Genomic DNA, 17,506 nt, shown 5'->3' with positions numbered 1-17,506 from the left:
TACTTAAAAAAAAATTTTTAAAAGTGGGCGTGTTCGTCATCCGATTTCGCTAATTTTTATTTAGCACAAATATAGTAATAGGAGTAACGTGCCTACCAAATTTCATCATGATATCTTCAACGAATGCCAAATTACAGCTTGCGAAACTTTTAAATTACCTTCTTTTAAAAGTTGCCGGTGCCACGCCCATTGCCCAAAATGTTTCTAATATTCTATTTTGCGTCATAAGGTCAACGCACCTACCAAGTTTCATAGCGTGGGCGTGGGCGATTTCGTTCATTTTAAATAGCGATCTGAGATGAGCGCCCAGGAACCTACAACCAAATTTCATCAAGATACCTCAAAATTTACTCAGTTTATCGTGTTTACAGACGGACGGACGGACATGGCTAAATGAATTTCCTTTTTCACCCAGATCATTTTGATATATAGAAGTCTATATCTATCTCGATTAGTTTATGCCGTTACGGATTACCGTTATGCGTGAGCTCTGCTCAGCTGAGTATAACAAGTAATGACGGGACTATCTTCAGCTGTGCCGAAGACTTCATACCTTTCATGAATGCGGCTGAACAATAATCTTATCTCATTCGTAATCTCCAAATAATTGGCTGTATAAGATAAGAAATATATAGTAAACAGATGTACATACCTAAACGATTTTTAAGATAAATATAAAATAAAACAAGTAAAGGTGTCTAAGTTCGGGTGCAACCAAACATTATATACTCAGCGTGAGCTTCAATTGCACATTTAATTTCAGATAAATTTCTTTTCTATATAACACGTGGCACCGCCCGTTTAAAAAAAATGTCTCCCCATTTCCTCTTACAATAAAACTTGACGAGTGAAATATCATTGATTCAAAACTATTTTTTGCTGAGTTATAGCTTATTATTCTAATCTACGACCATTTTAAACTTGTTTTATATCTAAGTTGCCGTAGTCTTTAACCGATCCCGTCCATTTTTTCTAGAAATATTTCCTGCTATAGAGAAAATCTGTGTACCCAATTTTATTACGCTCCGTTAATTTTTATTGGAGTTATGGCTCCCGAAACATAGAAAATTGCTTAGTCATAAAAGGGGCGTTGCCACGCCCATTTTTTTAAATTTGAAGTTTTTCATATTTATTGTTATAAATCCACTTGGTAAATGAAATACCATTGATATAAAGCTCTTTTTTGGAAAGATATAGCTTATTTTATTCGTACACAACCTTTTTAAAAATCTTGTATATAAAAGTGGGCGTGGTCCTTAACCGATTACGTTAATTTTTCTTCAAAGCATTCCTTATAGTAAGGGCAACCTCTGCCGAGTTTTGTTACGATAGGTTTAACGAGTTTTTATTTATGATTAATAATATTTGTAAAAATTGGCGCCGGTTGGCGAAGCGAAGGAGCGACTGGCGCGACTTGTTGGACGGCAATAACCGTTTAGACGGTTAAGCGCCAATTAAGTAAGTAATATTTGTAAAATTGATTTTATCACAAGTGGGCGATGCCACGCCCATTTTAAAATATGTTTTCAAATTTTTATCAAGAGTCTCAATATCTGTCTACACGTCAAATCACAACATTCTAGGTGTATTATTTACTAAATAATCAGGTTTTTTATGTTTTCCAAAATGTTATATATATAAAAAGTGGGCGTGGTTATCATCCGATTTCGCTCATTTTCAACTCCAACCTATTATGGGTCCAGATAAGCTCGTGTACCAAATTTGGTGAAGATATCTCAATATTTACTCAAGGTTTCGTGTTAACGGACAGACGGACGGACAATCAAATTTTTTTTCGACACTAATGATTTTTATATATGGAAGTCTATATCTATCTCGATTCCTTTATAGCTGTACAACCAACCGTTATCCAATCAAAGTTAATATAATCTGTGTGCAAAGCACGCTGAGTATAAAAAAATAGGTAGGTACTTTGTTTGGGGATGCAAAGTTTCACGTTTTTTGTGGTATGCATGTATAAACTATAACTACGAATCACATTTCATATATTTGAACAATATATGACGCAAACGTAAGTATTTGATGAAATTTGATGAAATTTGAAGCTTCTAGCCGTAAAATGGGACAAAAATGACAGTTTATATGTGACAGAAATTGCGAAAAGTTTCTTATCTGAACAATCGGTTGTATGAGATATATACTATATATACCACCGATCTCTATGATTTTTGCAGTCAACAATATATGCTATATACGAATGCTTATTCGTTGAAATTTAAAGCCTCTAGCTCTTAAAATAGGGCAGTAATTATGAAAAGTTTCTTATCTGAACAATCGGTTGTGGGGGATGTATGCTATATATACGATCGATCTCATCTATTTTTTCAGACAACAATATGTGCAATATACGAAAGCATATTGTGAAGTTTGAAGCTTAAATCTGATAAATTGAGGAAGATATGACAAAAAGCCTCTTTTTCTGAAAAATCGGTTGTATGGAGGATATATGCTATAGTGGCCCGATCCTGCCGGTTCCGACAAATATCTAATCGGACACCTAAATACACCCGCTCACAAACAAACAGACGGAGAGACGGAAATGGCTAAATAAACTCAGCTCTTCATCCTCATTATTTCGGTATACTTAATGGTGCGTCTATCTATTTTCCTTTAAGGACTTACAATTTTGAGATTCGTGCCAAAGTTAATAATAATAAACCCAACGGATTAATACCCTCCAAAGCCCGCCCAACCGACACGAGGGGCGCATCCGCATGACGCACGGATTTGTTTTTTTTTTTTGCCGAGTTGTTGATAGGCGGAGGTTTGTTAAGCGTCGAGATCTAAAACTGCTCAGCTACAGAATAAAATTATCAGCTGAGTAGTATATACATAACAGTAGAAAATTATACGTACATTAATGACCTCTGAAAGAGTATTTTTAAAAATTACTTGTTGCGTTCTACCGCAGAGATAAGAAGATATCCACTGAGTGAGACCTGGTTGGAAACCAAGTCGATCCAGCTTGTAGATAATCAATGAATGGGAAACCTTGTCAAATGCTTTACTGAAATCAGTGTAAATAACATCGGTGTGAAGATTTTCTCTAAATCCATTAGAAACATGCGTTGTGAATTCAAGTAGGTTGGTAATGATAGATTTGCCTCTACAGAATCCATGTTGAGAGTTTGCAATCAATGCAGAAATGGAAAATGTTAGCTGATTAGTAACAATGGCTTCAAATTCCTCGATAATTTTCTACAAATGACCTACTGCCGTTTTTGTGGAGGGGTATTAGAAAAGATTCCTTCCAAGCAAAAAAAAAAACTCCATGTTTTAGGGACATGTTGAATAAATCAGTTAGGGGCAGATAAATGTGTTCTGCACATCTTTTGAGAAAACATGTGGGAATTAGATCAGGACCGTATTTATAAGATTCCTTCAAAGAAGTTAAATATGTAAGAACCTCTTCTGGAGATATTGATGGAATATTAATTGCGTTAAGTGAGTCAAGTTCATACGGGTATTCACTAGACAAAGAAATTAATTCAGCGGAATAGTTAGATTTGAAAAATTGTGCAAATAAATTAGCTAACTTGATCGTCGCTAGAGAAATCATCACGGTATTTCATACCAGAAGGAAAGCCTTTAACCCTACGTTTAGGGTTCACGAAATTATAGAAAGCTTTCGGATTGCAAGTTATTTTCTTTTTCATGGCACAGAGATAGGTATTGTAACACTTTTTATTTAATTCAAAATATTTATGACGCAATATAGAGTACTTCAAGTAGTCGGAGTGTGACCCCGTCTTCTTGTACAGCTTGAACGCGTTTTTTTGTTTTTTAAAGATTTCAGTTCTTTGGTGTACCATATTTGGACTAGTTCAGTGAAAACATGTTTACGCTTAGGTATATGTCTGTCCAGAATAGCGTGAATGACGGCGTTGAAGTCAGAAACGTTTTTGTCAATATCTGCACCGTATTTGGGCCAAACTATTGTAGATATAATTTGGTTAATATACCATTTCATTTTCATGAAAGGTATAAAAAAAACTCATACCTGACTAGCTTAGGTTGCGTGCTTTATTAGACGAAGGTAGGGTTAGGTTGAACAGGCTGGTCAATAAAGACCTCACATAGACTTAATGTGCCCATAGAGTTACTAGAATTTGTTTGAGGACTGTACCGAAAAGTCCATATTAGGTACCAGGACTTATATCCTATTGGCCAATACTAGAAGCTTTCTAGGACCTAGCTTAATTGCTGCCTCGAGATCTGGCAACTCTAACGCCCATAGTAACTGGAGCCTTGGCCTCGCGAGCTCAGGACACGAACACAGAATAGTCATACTTGTTTCACCATGCAGCTCGTACTTCCTACATCTGCTGTTACTGACGAGGTCTAACTTATGAGCATATGGCACCATGACCTTAAGTAAGTATGGCTATCATGACCTTAAGTATCCTCTCTTCAGAGATGTGAGCAACTTTACGAGTCTAACGTCGTAGGTTGCATAAAAAGATGGTGTTCTATATAAAAACCAAGTTAGTGTAAATTTCATCCCCAAGTAGTGTTGATAAAAACTACTTTAAAAATAAAATTTAAACAATAATAATAATAAAAAGAAAAATTTGGATTTTGCTGCGGCCGGGACTTGAACCCAGGACGTTCGGTGTGAAAAGCGAATCACGCTTCCACTACAACACTGCGGCTTGCTGTTCACATCTACCTTTACTCAATACAACGAGCAACAGCGTAGACCCTCAGCGGGTTAGGGTGCTTAGAATATACTCGCGGCAGGTATGTCTGTCGTAAAAGGCGACTTAAATACCCAAATGATTGAAGCGGTTGTGTATCGCAACCCTTTCAAAGGGTTTCCAGCGCAATTTACAGCTCCTCCAACCCAACTGACAACCTCACATACCCGTGGCGAATCATGTTTCTTAACAGCCGAGACTCTGTCGACCCCAAGTCCCTCATTGAACTTGGGATGGCCTAGAAAGTTCAATGTAGTCACATTAAATCGTTCCCGAGATGGTCGATGCTTGTTACCGGAACCTACCGGACCTATATCCAACAAAGGACCATCAACATCGATAACACTCCTCGAAACCCAATTACACCAAACTTTTCCACATTGCACTATTTTGGTGCTAAATTTGAAAGTTCACCAAAATTAATTTTGATATAACTCCGGACGGTGTTAACAGTGCACTTAATTTTTTCTGTTCTTGCGGATTGTGATGTCTACCGTCGATTCATCGAGTGCTGCACCCTTCTTTGAAAACTCATCGGCCTTTTCGTTACCATCCTTTTATGACCCTTAACCCAATGCTTCTTTGCATTCCAGGACACTTTTTGATGAGGTAGCGTGGTATTATTTACAAAGAATAAAAAAAAACGAAACTTCGGTTGAATTTAGCTGATCCGACACCGGCCACGCTATCCAAAGTATTTTTAGGCGTAGGTATAATGAGTTAGAATGAAATAAATTTGTCTAGAATGTGTGTTGTTGGGACTTTGAGTTGTCAGGATTTCGCCTAGTCGAGATATAATGTTATCTGAATATTGTGCAGAAAGGTGTTCTGCGTAGCCGCTGTTGGATCGGCTTAGGGTTATTGTTTGAGGCGCAGCTGAAGGCCGCCTACGCAGAAAGATGTTCTGCGCAGAAACTCTGTAGGTCGCCCATCCGACTTTCGATTGGTAATATATATTTTTTTATGACATCATGTGTGACTTCCCAATTTACATGTTGTTGGAATTTGATGTCGGGATTGGTCATGTCCGGGTAATGAATGGTCGTGAAGTGTGTGGATTTGGTAGTGTCGGGATTACGTGTTTCGTGATTTTTTATTTCAGTATTTTGTAAGTTGGGATTATGCATATAGGGTCAATATTTAATACGAAAAATGCAAATCAACGTTTTAGGAAATTTAGTGATAGCTTTTCAAGTAAGCAGATTTGTAGCTCGTCTTATCTTTTGTATAACAATTTGTTATTCTAATTGTTATTCACTTGGGCTTGCGCATTTTCTTCCATACAAAAATATGAAATTCTGGTTTTTTTATAAAAAAAAATGCTGGAGCTCGCGAAATATAGCCCATTTGCATATATACTCCAAAAAAAATTCTAAAAGTTCCTGAAAACAAACAAAAAATGGGATTTATCCTGCACCATAGAAGCGTTTCGCTTAATCTAGGCAAGTAGTTTTCCCTAAAATTAAGAAGTTTCTTAACTCCACGGCCGTAGCTTTCTAGTCGAAGTGCTCAACTTTACAGTGAAGTAGGTCTCTTAAGCTAGCTCAACCTTTTCAGCCCAATCAAAAAACAAGACCGTACTAAATTGCACAATATTTAATGCTAACTTAATACGGGTAAGGTCCTCATGGACCGGCCAGTTCAACCTAATACGGGTTAATTAAATTTATTGCACTGGTATTTTAAAAAATACAAAATTAAAAGGTTGGGCTAGCTTAAGAGACCTCAGTCAAGTACTCTTATTCACTGAGCTAACTCGTAAATGTAGGTACATAAATATTGTGAAAAATATTCAATCAAGTGTCCTTGATTGGAAAGAATTAAAGAAAACATTTCCTTCAGTCTTTAATCTGCTATAAGGTGAATATTCATATTAGTAGAAACATCAAATTCCAAGGTACTTTATAACGATTGAGCAGACCGATATGTGAGTTATTCATTTATATGCAACAAATGGAGTTACATATTTCATTAGTCAAATTTGTTTGTATTACTTTTACAACTTAGGTGAGTGGCGATACAACTTTTACGTGAAAAAAATTAACTATGTATTGGGTAAATTGTCGTGAGTTAGCCGTAATTTATCCGTAAAACAAAAAAAAATTGCCGCGACCAGTGGCATGCCAACTTCATCTAAAGTTACACATGAATTTGCCGTAGATTACACAGGCCGACAGCATCTCAGACCCAGAAACCGGACTATATATTTTCGAAGGATTTTGATGCGATGAATCGAAATCTGGACTCAAAATTGCTCTATCAGCTCTGGTATTCGAGATATCCTAACCTAAAAGTGCAAAAAACATCTTTTTGCCCATATTTGAGGTTATGTAGCCTTGCAGATGTTTTCTTCACCAAAATAATAGGCTGGCATCTTTAAGTACAAGTCTTCTTCTTTCAAATGGCGTTGAGTTTGCTCAAATATCATTTTTTTTTCGCTGAGATATCCCAAGGTTATGTGGGTTTGCCTACTTGTGGTGTGGTAGGGGTGGTTTCTAGGGGTTAGGGGATACGGGAGTTGATGGGTTGGATAAGTTGGTTAGCCCACTTGTGGTGTGAGATATTTAGATAAAAAAGACTTATTTTAAGAAAAATATGCGAGTAAACGCTGTCCCCAGGGTTAGGTGGGTTAGCCTGCTTGCGGTATGATAGGGGTGGTTTCTAGGGGTTAGGGCTGTGTGTGACTTGGTACCCGAGGGTTAGATAGTGTAGGGGTGTGGTGAGTTAGCACACTTATGGTGTGAGACCAAATTTTAAGAAAAACAAGACTCAATTCAAGAGAATTGGTAATCGACTACTCATGTCTATGTTATCTCAACCGATTTTCAGGTGAGGAAAATTTAGAAAGATGAAAACTTCAAAATGCGATATCTCAGCGAAAAAAAAATGATATTTGAGAAAACTCAACGCCATTTGAAAGAAGAATTGTATTTAAAGATGCCATCCTTTAATTTTGGTGAAAGAAAACATCTGCAAGGCTACATAACCTCAAATATGGGCAAAAACGATGTTTTTTGCACTTTTAAGTTAGGATATCTCAGAGCTGATAGAGCAATTCTGAGGCCAGATTTGGATTCAGCGCATCATAAACCTTCGGAAATATATAGTCTGGTTTCTGGGTCTAAATGTTGGTTAAATTTTGTCGGCCTGTGTTAGTGGCATATTTTATAAATTCTAAAAAAAAAATTAAAATTTATTTATGGTGCACCGCCAACTTCGTGTGAAGTAGCGTGCCACCTTGACAAAACCCACCCCAAAGAACAGTTAGAAAAATAAATTAAATCTTACAATTTTTTTCGAACACAAGCAAGAGTTTCAACACCCGAGATATCGAGAAATCGGCTTCTCGCGAGATTCTGCAATCTGGAAACCTTCGAAAGTCCTGCGGGCTTCTCAACATTCAACTTAGTCGTTGTATTAGTTTTATCCCATGTATTCGGGAGACTTTTAATTGCGGTTTTCTGAAGATGTTAGCTTGTGCTCCAGAAGGACTCGTGAGCTCTATACAAAACTGTAAGTTAAGCGATTAAATTGAATGTAGAGAAGCTCGTAAGCTTTACGGGTATTTCAAGATTCGAGAATATCGCGAGAAGCCGAGACATTTTTTATCGAACAAACTAGAGAGTTCGTAAGCTTTAAAATATTTCTTGCACACGAATGTGGCGTTAATAAGAGCCATATTTTATTAATTCGATAAAAAATAATTAACTTTTGTAAGGTGTGCCGCCAGCTTCGTGTAAATGCAGCGCTCTCTCCTGCAAGTAACCTCTCAGATAAGTAAGTATAAAATAAAATCAACTAATACTTGGCGCGATTTACCTTCGGAGAGATTTAGTCCCAGTTTATATTCCAATCGATGATGATGGAATAAATGGTCCCCTTCCAATTATGACGAAGTCAGAATAGCAATAACAAGATTGAAAAACAACAAGACCGCGGGCGCTGATGGATTGCCTGCGGAGCTATTCAAATACGGCGGCGAGGAGTTGGTAAGGCGCATGCATTAGCTTCTTCGCAAAATATGGCCGGACGAGTGCATGCCCCACGATTGGAATCTAAGTGTTCTTTGTACAGTCCACAAGAAGGGGGATACTGCAACTGATTGATCGGCTGATTGGACCTTATCAGTGCGGCTTCAGACCTGGTAAATCTACCATCGACCAGATTTTCACAGTGTGCCAAATCTTGGAAAAATCCCGTGAAAAAAGAATCGTCACACATCACCTCGGCGTCGATTTTAAAGCCGCCTTCGACAGCAGGAAAAGGAGCTGCATATATGCCTCTATGTCTGAATTTGGTTTCCCCGCAAAACTTATACGGCTGTGCAAAATTACGTTGAGCAACACCATCAGCTCAGTCAGAATTGGGAAGGACCTCTACGAGCCGTTCGAAACTAAATGAGGTTTCAGACAGGGTGACCTCCTATCGTGCGATTTCTTTAATATGTTGCTGGAGAAAATTATACTAGCTGCAGAACATAACCGCTCTTGAACAATATTCTATAAAAGCGTGCAATTACTGGCATATGCTGATGACATTGATATCGTCGGGCTAAACACCCGCGCCGTTAGTTCTGCTTACTCCAAACTGAAAAAAGAAGCGGTAAAGATGGGTTTGATGGTGAATGAGGACAAAACGAAGTACCTGCTGTCATCGAGCAAAGAATCAGCGCATACGCGCCTTGGCAACAACGCTACTATTGGCAGCCATAATTTCGAAATAGTAAAAGACTTCGTTTATTTGGGAACCAGCATCAACATTAGCAACAACATCAGCGCTGAAACCCAGCGAAAAATCACTCTTGCCAATAAATGCTACTTTGGACTAGGTAGGCAATTGAAAAGTAAAGTCCTCTATCGGCAAACGAAAATCATACTCTACAAGTCACTTATAGTTCCTGTCCTGCTATATAGTACAGAAGCATGGACCATGACAACAGCAGATGAAGCGGCTTTGGGAGTGTTCGAGAGAAAAGTTCTTCGAAAGATTTATGGACCTCTACGCGTTGGCGATGGCGAGTACTGAAGAAGATTTAATGATGAGCTGTACGAGCTATACGCAGACATCAACATAGTCCGTTCATAGCGAATTAAAACGCAGCGGCTGCGCTGACTAGGCCATGTTATGCGAATGAAAGATGACGCTCCGCTCCGGCCAAGAAAGTGTTCCTATCGGAACCCGCCTATGGAAGCAGAGGTAGAGGGCGGCCCAACTCCGCTGGAAGGACCAGATTGAAACCGATTTAAACTCCCTTGGTGTGACCGATTGGCGCTGGTTGGCAGAGAGAAGGAGCGACTGGCGCGCCTTGTTGGACGGCCATAACCGTTTAAACGGTTAAACGCCAATTAAGTAAGTAAGTTATATTCCAATTTGCGTGGTGCTCCTTTTGAATATTCCCTACAGATGGCGGGATGGGACTTAAATGTTTTATGCCGACTCCGAACGGCATCTGCAAAGCAGATGAATTTTCACTGAGATGCTTTTCATGAGAGAAATACTCTCGGAGTGGTTGCAAATCACTGCCGAGGGGCGACCCCGTTTATAAAAACTATATTCTAAATTTTTGATGTTACTTTATCCGGGAGTTCAACCCAAGACCGTGGTAGGTAAATTTATTCCACATAAAATTTTTCTTGCCAACTTCAGAGAGGTCTTAAGTTCAGCCCATGCGGCCAGGGCCGGATTAACAAGTAGGCGGAATACGCAGTTGCCTGGGGCCTCCGAAAAATGAAAAAGACTTCTAAAGTTTTCTTACAAACATTAAATTCTAGCGAGTGAAGGAAAAATATAATCAGAACTGAAAATAATTTTTACTCAAATAAATAAAACTCAATTGACCGCATTCAAAAGGCGACGACCGACGAACTAGACAAGGTTCCTAAAAAGGACATTTGCGACTCATTTGACAAATTGTATTATCGTGCAAAGAAGTGTATCGAAGTGAAAGGAGAGTATATTGAACAAGAAAAAAGAATTATCTCAAAATGTACACTGGTTGTTTTTATTTTGGAAAATTTCGGTTATTTTTGGAACGGAAGGTGTAGAAGCCTTCAACTCTATTTTGACTGCTATGCGTCCAGTGAGTAACTCATTGCAAAGTGAAAAAGCAGATTTGAAAACGTGTGGTTTTTTGTACGGATCGTTAGAAAAGAGTTTAGTTTCATTCCGTGAAATGTTCAATGATTTCGAGGAAAAAACAAAATAATTATTACCTGGTGTAGGTTATACAGAAATCGTAAAACGTACTCGTGGTAGAAAAAAACAACCCAATGACGGAAATGCTCCAGAAGTAGAATTTTCGCCTCGCGATGATTTTAGGACAAAAGGTTTCCTCGAAATTATCGAAAATCTTCACAGTGAAATCAAGCGATATGCGAAAGTGTATATGGAAGTTTCAGAGAGATTTGCATTTCTCATCAACTTTTCTCTAAGTGATGGAGACCTCCACGAAGCTATAAATAACTTAGTTATTTTTTATTCTAGAGACTTGGAAGAATTTTTCATTGAAATGAAACAATTGCAAAGTTACGTGAACTCCAGATACACTGATGCCCAAAAAACTCATAGTCATTTGTATAAGATTCTAATGGAAAATCAATTAGCCGATGTATTTCCTAACACAGAAATAGCTCTTCAGATTTTTTTTTAAATTAATGATCACAAATTGTTCTGCCGAACGATCCTCCTCGCAATTAAAAAGAATCAAAGCTGCTGAAAGAGCTACAACGCGACAAGAGCGACTCGAGATGTTAGGTATACTTTGCATTGAGTCAGATTTATTGAACAAAATCTATCATCAATGTCGAATAGATGAATTTGCCGAAAACAAATGTAGAAAACGGCATGTTTAAAATGTAGATAGTAATATTATTGATATTATTACATTGTGACAATAAAATTTTTATGAAAGATATAAGTTTGTATTTTGTAATCGAAAAAAGAAGGGAACGGACGTGAAAAAAGGGCCCCAAAATTGATGGTTGCCTAGGGCCCCGTTGAGGGTTAATGCGGCCTTGCATGTGGCGGTTCAAAAGCACCCACGAACAAATGCATAAAATGGTACAAGCTTTGCCTGAGTGGATCCAATCACTGAGCCGAACTGCTTTAATTTTTCGGGCGCTTTGCAGCCCTGCTTTTTATAGCCTATACAGGAAAGTGCAATTATAACGTTTTATTATTGAACTCATATCATATATATTATATCTAATTGCTGTTTTTATGTACGGGTCCCTTTTTCGCTCTTATTTAGAATCCAAATCTATAAATAAAGTGCTTTTGTTTAGCTATATTTTATTAAAATAATCTGTTAAAAATAAACGATTGTGAGCACACAAATAAATCTATTTGTACTATGGCACTTTTGTGAATATTTGCACTGCATTACCGGCACTTGCTACCATACGCCAGATGGCAGCGCAAGCTGTATATTTTAATTGATTGATAGAAGAGCTGATTTCTGTTGATATTTGATAAGATACTTTTATCAAGGTTGCGCGAGATGCGCACGGGTCCGGCTTGTTATATTTTATTTTATATGTTTTTTACGAAACTTTTGCATAAAAAGCAAAGAAAACAATAACATTTTCACTACACTAATTAAATTAATGAAGAAACTTATATTCAAAATACTTTCCGTAAGGTCTGCCCAGATCGCATAATCCACACACATCCCGCCTAATATTTGATTGCTGATGAAACGTCAACAAACTGTTCAAAAATGTAACTGAAGCAATTAAAAATGAAGGAAAAGGTTAAATAGAGCGGAATAGTTAGCACGTACTGATTTATGTTTGTAACCAATTGAAACTGAGCTTTAAATGTTGCTAATGACGCTGAAAGGTTTCAAGGTTCTGTCGCAATGAGCCCTGACTATTCGTGCTGCTCTGTTAGTACATTGAACTGTAAAACTGGAAGTTCTACAAGCAACAACCCTACGAAGAATGTAAAAAGGTGCAACGATAAATACATAAGTGAAAAACTGCCCCGCCAACATTAAGAAGCTCATTTTTCACATTGTCGCGTACTATGTACATTAGATTGGCCAAAAAAAAATTTTTACAATTTTTTACTCCACATTTTGAGTCCACATTTTTAATTAATTTACGTTTCTACCACATCTATCTAATTTTTTTGATCAACCACCAACACATATTTTCTTGAAAGCGAATTTTGTATAGATCAATTAGCCCCAGTTCCTTTCTCCTAAAGGGTATGGAGACTATTTTGGATCAGCATATTCGGGAGGTCAACCTAAACAAACTCCCTCTGCGTGTTACACAATTTGCCCATCAGTCAAGAAAATCCAGAAACGGCTATTCACAGCTTCACGAAAACTGTTGAAAAGGCGTTGGAGTCTTTTATTAAACCTCAGGGGCTTTCGATCACATGACACATCATGCTATGATGGGCATGGATATAAGCCCATGGATTTCGAGTCGACGTCCTCACACATTCGATTGCCGTAACCACCGAACTATCTCATACATGTAATAATTGTGAGAAATATTCAATAAACTATTCTGAAGAAAAAATTGTAGAAAATTGTATCTTCAAATTCTGGACTATTCAAAAATGTCTATATTGAAGTGCAAATCACAATACATATACAAAATTGTATTACACTAAAACTTTTTTAAATTGAAAAAAAAAAAATTATTTTAAATGTTGAAAGAATGTTTAATGAATAAATTTTGAATTAAAATTTTTCTCTGTGCTACAATATTTTTGAAAAATTTTTTGTTGTCAATTGTCAAATTAGTGCAAATTTGAATATCATACCGAAGTGCCTTGGTGTTTTTTCTTTGCACTTTCATATGAAATTCAGGCACTTTCATATGAATCGAATTTATATGTGAGGGTATGTGGGAGTGCGGCCGACGCACGGTGGGGTATTTGATCAATCTAGATTTTTCAAAATATTCTAATTTTTTTAAAATATTCTCCCTGGCGTTCCTAGATGTCCACTGAATAGTATACATACCCCAAAACCCATCTGCAACGTCAACGGAGCTAACCGCGCATATCTAAAGTTGTATAAAAATTGTGTGCAGTTCGATGTATTTTTGGATTAAAAAGCAATATACCCTTCTAACCTAAATACTTGTTCACTTGTTACATTTTCTTTTAGGACAGGTAAATGTGTTTTTAATTCATACCACGAATATTAACATCACTAAGCGATACTAGCATCACAAGCCGATACTAAGCAGCCACTCGTATGTACGTAAACAAATCAAACACCATGTACACACAAACATACAAGGCAACGGAGAGATACTCATAAACACATGTAATCATCAGCCGAAGTAGTACTCACATATACACACGCATATGGCTACAAACTACAAATATACATGTATATGGCTGGTGAACGAGGAAACCGAGAGTATAAAAGCAGCGCAATCTGAGGCATGACTAATCAGTTTCGATTTAAGCACGCTATTGGTTGTGAAGTATAAGTGTTATTGTGAAGTACCTCAAAGTAGTCTAATAAAGACCATTTTGCATTATTGAATATTGGAGTTATTTATTCAATAGTTTAGCGATTCGAACGTTAGCAGAAGGTTTGGAATAAGCGGAATTCCCCAAAATTCGTTACAATATGTTAAGATTTTGTATACCGCTTGTTTTAACTGATTTATTCTACTTATAATACTACTACTTTTCAATATTAAATTTTTTAAAAACCTTGTAAACAAAAAGATATATCCTTTTTTCGTGGTATATTATGTCAATAATTTTTTGGCAATACATAAGCTTGTGTTTGTTTCAAAGTTTAATAACAAAAACGGCTGCGCATACCCGCGATTTTTTGAATAGTCATCAATTTTGTAAGAGACTGATACTCCTATTGGCAAAAGGTGGCAACCTTGCGAAAAGTCTTAAAATGTAATACTATATCGATGTACCAAATTTGATTCAATCGGCTAAGCCGTTTCCGAGACGGTAGTATATATACAAAGAAATATAAAAAAGGTAAAAGTATCAATAAAAATTCGGAGTAAAATACCTTTCGTTTGATACCCATATTGACATACATATCTCATGTAATGCCAAAAAATTACCCCGGGTCCCTCCGAAACCGGGGGCTCCATCCATAGTAATTCTGCGCGGAACACCGTGAATTTACTGTCAAATATTTCCTTTCATAACAATGAAGTGAGACAACTACTTTCTTTAACAGAAATGACTGCTGTTTTAGGTTTGGCCAGCTAGATTGATCAAATAACCCCACCGTGCGCCGTGGTGTGATGGCAGCGTGATCCGCCTACCACACCGAAGATCCTGGGTTCACGCCCCGGGCAAAGCAACATCAAAATTTTAGAAACAAGGTTTTTCAATTAGAAGAAAATTATTCTAAGCGGGATCACCCCTCGGCAGTTTGGCAAGCACTCCGGGTGTATTTCTGCCATAAAAAGCTCTCAGTGAAAACTCATCTGCCTTGCAGATGCCGTTCAGAGCCGGCATAAAACAAGTAGGTCCCGTCCCGCCAATTTGTAGAAAAAATTAAAAGGAGTACGACGCAAATTGGAAGAGAAGCTCGGCCTAAAATTATTATTTACATATGGGAGTACTAAGAACGTTTTTTTATATTCAAAGTGTGAGTTTGTATCTGTGCCAAAGGTGTTATAAGTTTATAGGGTCTTAGAAGCTCTGCTCAAATTAATGAAAAGTTTTACATGAAAATAAGAAATTCTTACTCGTTAAATTAAATATTAAAAAATCAAAATGTGCAACTGTCGTGGCAGTGGATTGTAATCGAGGTGCTCAATTGTACAGTAGGCAGCTGTTATTCACCGAGTTAAGTACTCTTGATTGAAAAAATTTAAGAAAATATTTCCCTCAAATTAAAGAAAATTTGTATCCAAAAATTAAAAATTCTTTCTTATTACATTGAAAATTTCCTCAATTTAAATAAAATTGTTTAAGGAAATGTTTCCTTATTTTAGGTAAGTTTTTTTCTGAGTGTAGTTAAATAAATAAATGTAAGGCGCGATAACCTACGAAGAGATTTTGGGGCGAACTTCTCTTCCGGTTTTCGTCGTCCTCTTTTTGATTTTTCCCACAAATTAGCGGGACGGGACCTACATATTTTATGTCGACTCCGAACTGTATCTGCAAGGTACATGAGATTTCACTGAGAAGCTTTACATGGCATAAATACACTCGGAGTGTTGGCAAAATCACTGCCAAGGAGCGACCCCGCTTAGTAAAACTTTTTTCTAATTGAATTATCCGGGGCTTGAACCCAGGATCTTCGATTTGGTAGGCGAACACGCTACCCCTACAACACGGCGGCCACTGTGTAGTTAGAGGCTTCTCGAGAATATGAGTATTAAACTGCAAATTCTAATGTGTATCAAGCTTATAGATGTATTAATATCTTTCAACCAGTATCGAGGTTATCATCCAATATGTGCGCCAGTGATAAACCTGGAGTCGTTTAACATAAATTGCGTGAACATAAGGAGCTTTAATGCTGAGATTTATGCAAATATGAAAGTGGAAGGAATAAAAGCCCCTAAGGCGTCGTTAGCTAGGTCATGGTTTGCGAATCGATGAAGGCATTCTCCTTCTCCCATTGGGATGATAGGGACAGCTGGATTAAGACTTGATCTTCCTTGGTGCTCTCAGGTGGCAGTTAAAGCAGAACAGGATAACTGGCGTGACGTAATCCCCTGGGCAGTTAGGACCACAATTGTTATGATTAATAATCAGGCCTTAAATTATAACTACTCAATTTCATTACTGTCGCCAGATTTAGCTGTTGTAATAAGTTTTCATTACGCAAAGTTCCTTTAGACATTATTTACGGACAAAGAGTTTTGTTGCTGATTACTGACAAGTTCTTTCTTCACAAAGCATCTCGCCGAAAACAAGAAACTCGGTACCCATTTGCTTTCCTGGTCATCCCCTCCTTATCAAGTAAGTTATCAAGTAGATCCATCAGGAGTTCGAGGTCGCCAGAATCCTTGAATCAATCTGGTATTTTAGTCGCCTCCTATGACAGGCAGTATTAAAATACATTCTCAGTTTGTATTTTGATATACATATATCAATTGCGTGCGAACGGACATGTATTTAGAGCTCGTAAATAGAATAAACATTATAAAGTGTGTGTGCTTTGATAAGCACTAAAAATTGGTGAAACTAGCAAAGTAGTGACAGGTGATGTACCAGCATTAATAAAGTGCCTTTCTTGTGAGATTTAATTATATTTAATTTAAATAAAAAGGTGAAAATATATTTTGCTTGTGCAGTGTTGTGTAACTGTTAAGCAGAAAATGGAAGAGTACGGGAAATGTAAAAAAATAAGAGGGGAAACAGGTGTAAGATGTGAGGGTGTGTGTGGTAAGGTTTACCATAAAAACATTGCGTGTGCATCTATCGATGATTATGGCCTTAATTGTTTGCAAGGTTGTAAACTTTTAAGATTTATTTGTGATGATTGGATGACTTATGTTTCCAATGTTGATGAGGCTTTAAGGGAAATCTTGGCTATTTCAGAGGTAAACAAAGTAAATTTGAAAGAGCAAAAAAGCGAAATTGAAAAAATGTTGAGTGAGCATAAAAGGGAAATAACGAAAGAGAGATGAAAATAATAGTAGAAAAAATCTATAAGGTGAACTCAGAAAAACTAGAGTTAATGAAAAAAATAGAATGCTTGTGCTTAGAAAATAAGGATAAACTAAGTAAAGTTAGTATACCGAATGAGGCGTTCACTAAGCAAAAGGATGAAATTATTAATGAAGTTAAAAAGGTTGCTAATATCCCTAATGAGGCATTTA

The 17,506-nt window shown here is 37.1% G+C and overlaps 1 protein-coding gene across 2 annotated transcripts in view; it reads right to left on the bottom strand.

The window, feature by feature from the left end:
• The window catches only part of shg (shotgun), a 40,117-nt gene that overhangs the window by 15,197 nt on the left and 7,414 nt on the right, over window positions 1–17,506 (bottom strand). Inside the window, exon 2 of one of the 2 annotated variants that reach the window (XM_067775540.1) lies at window positions 554–611. The exons of the other annotated variant lie outside the window; for it this stretch is intronic. The gene's annotated coding sequence lies outside the window, so the exon portion shown is untranslated. The remainder of the gene's footprint in view (window positions 1–553; window positions 612–17,506) is intronic. 2 annotated transcript variants of the gene reach the window in all.

This window comes from Eurosta solidaginis, chromosome 3 (assembly GCF_040869045.1).
Source record: "Eurosta solidaginis isolate ZX-2024a chromosome 3, ASM4086904v1, whole genome shotgun sequence".
Taxonomy (NCBI): Eukaryota; Metazoa; Arthropoda; class Insecta; order Diptera; family Tephritidae; genus Eurosta; species Eurosta solidaginis.
The sequence above is the reverse complement of the archived record's forward strand: the minus strand, read 5'-3'. Positions and strand labels throughout refer to the sequence as shown.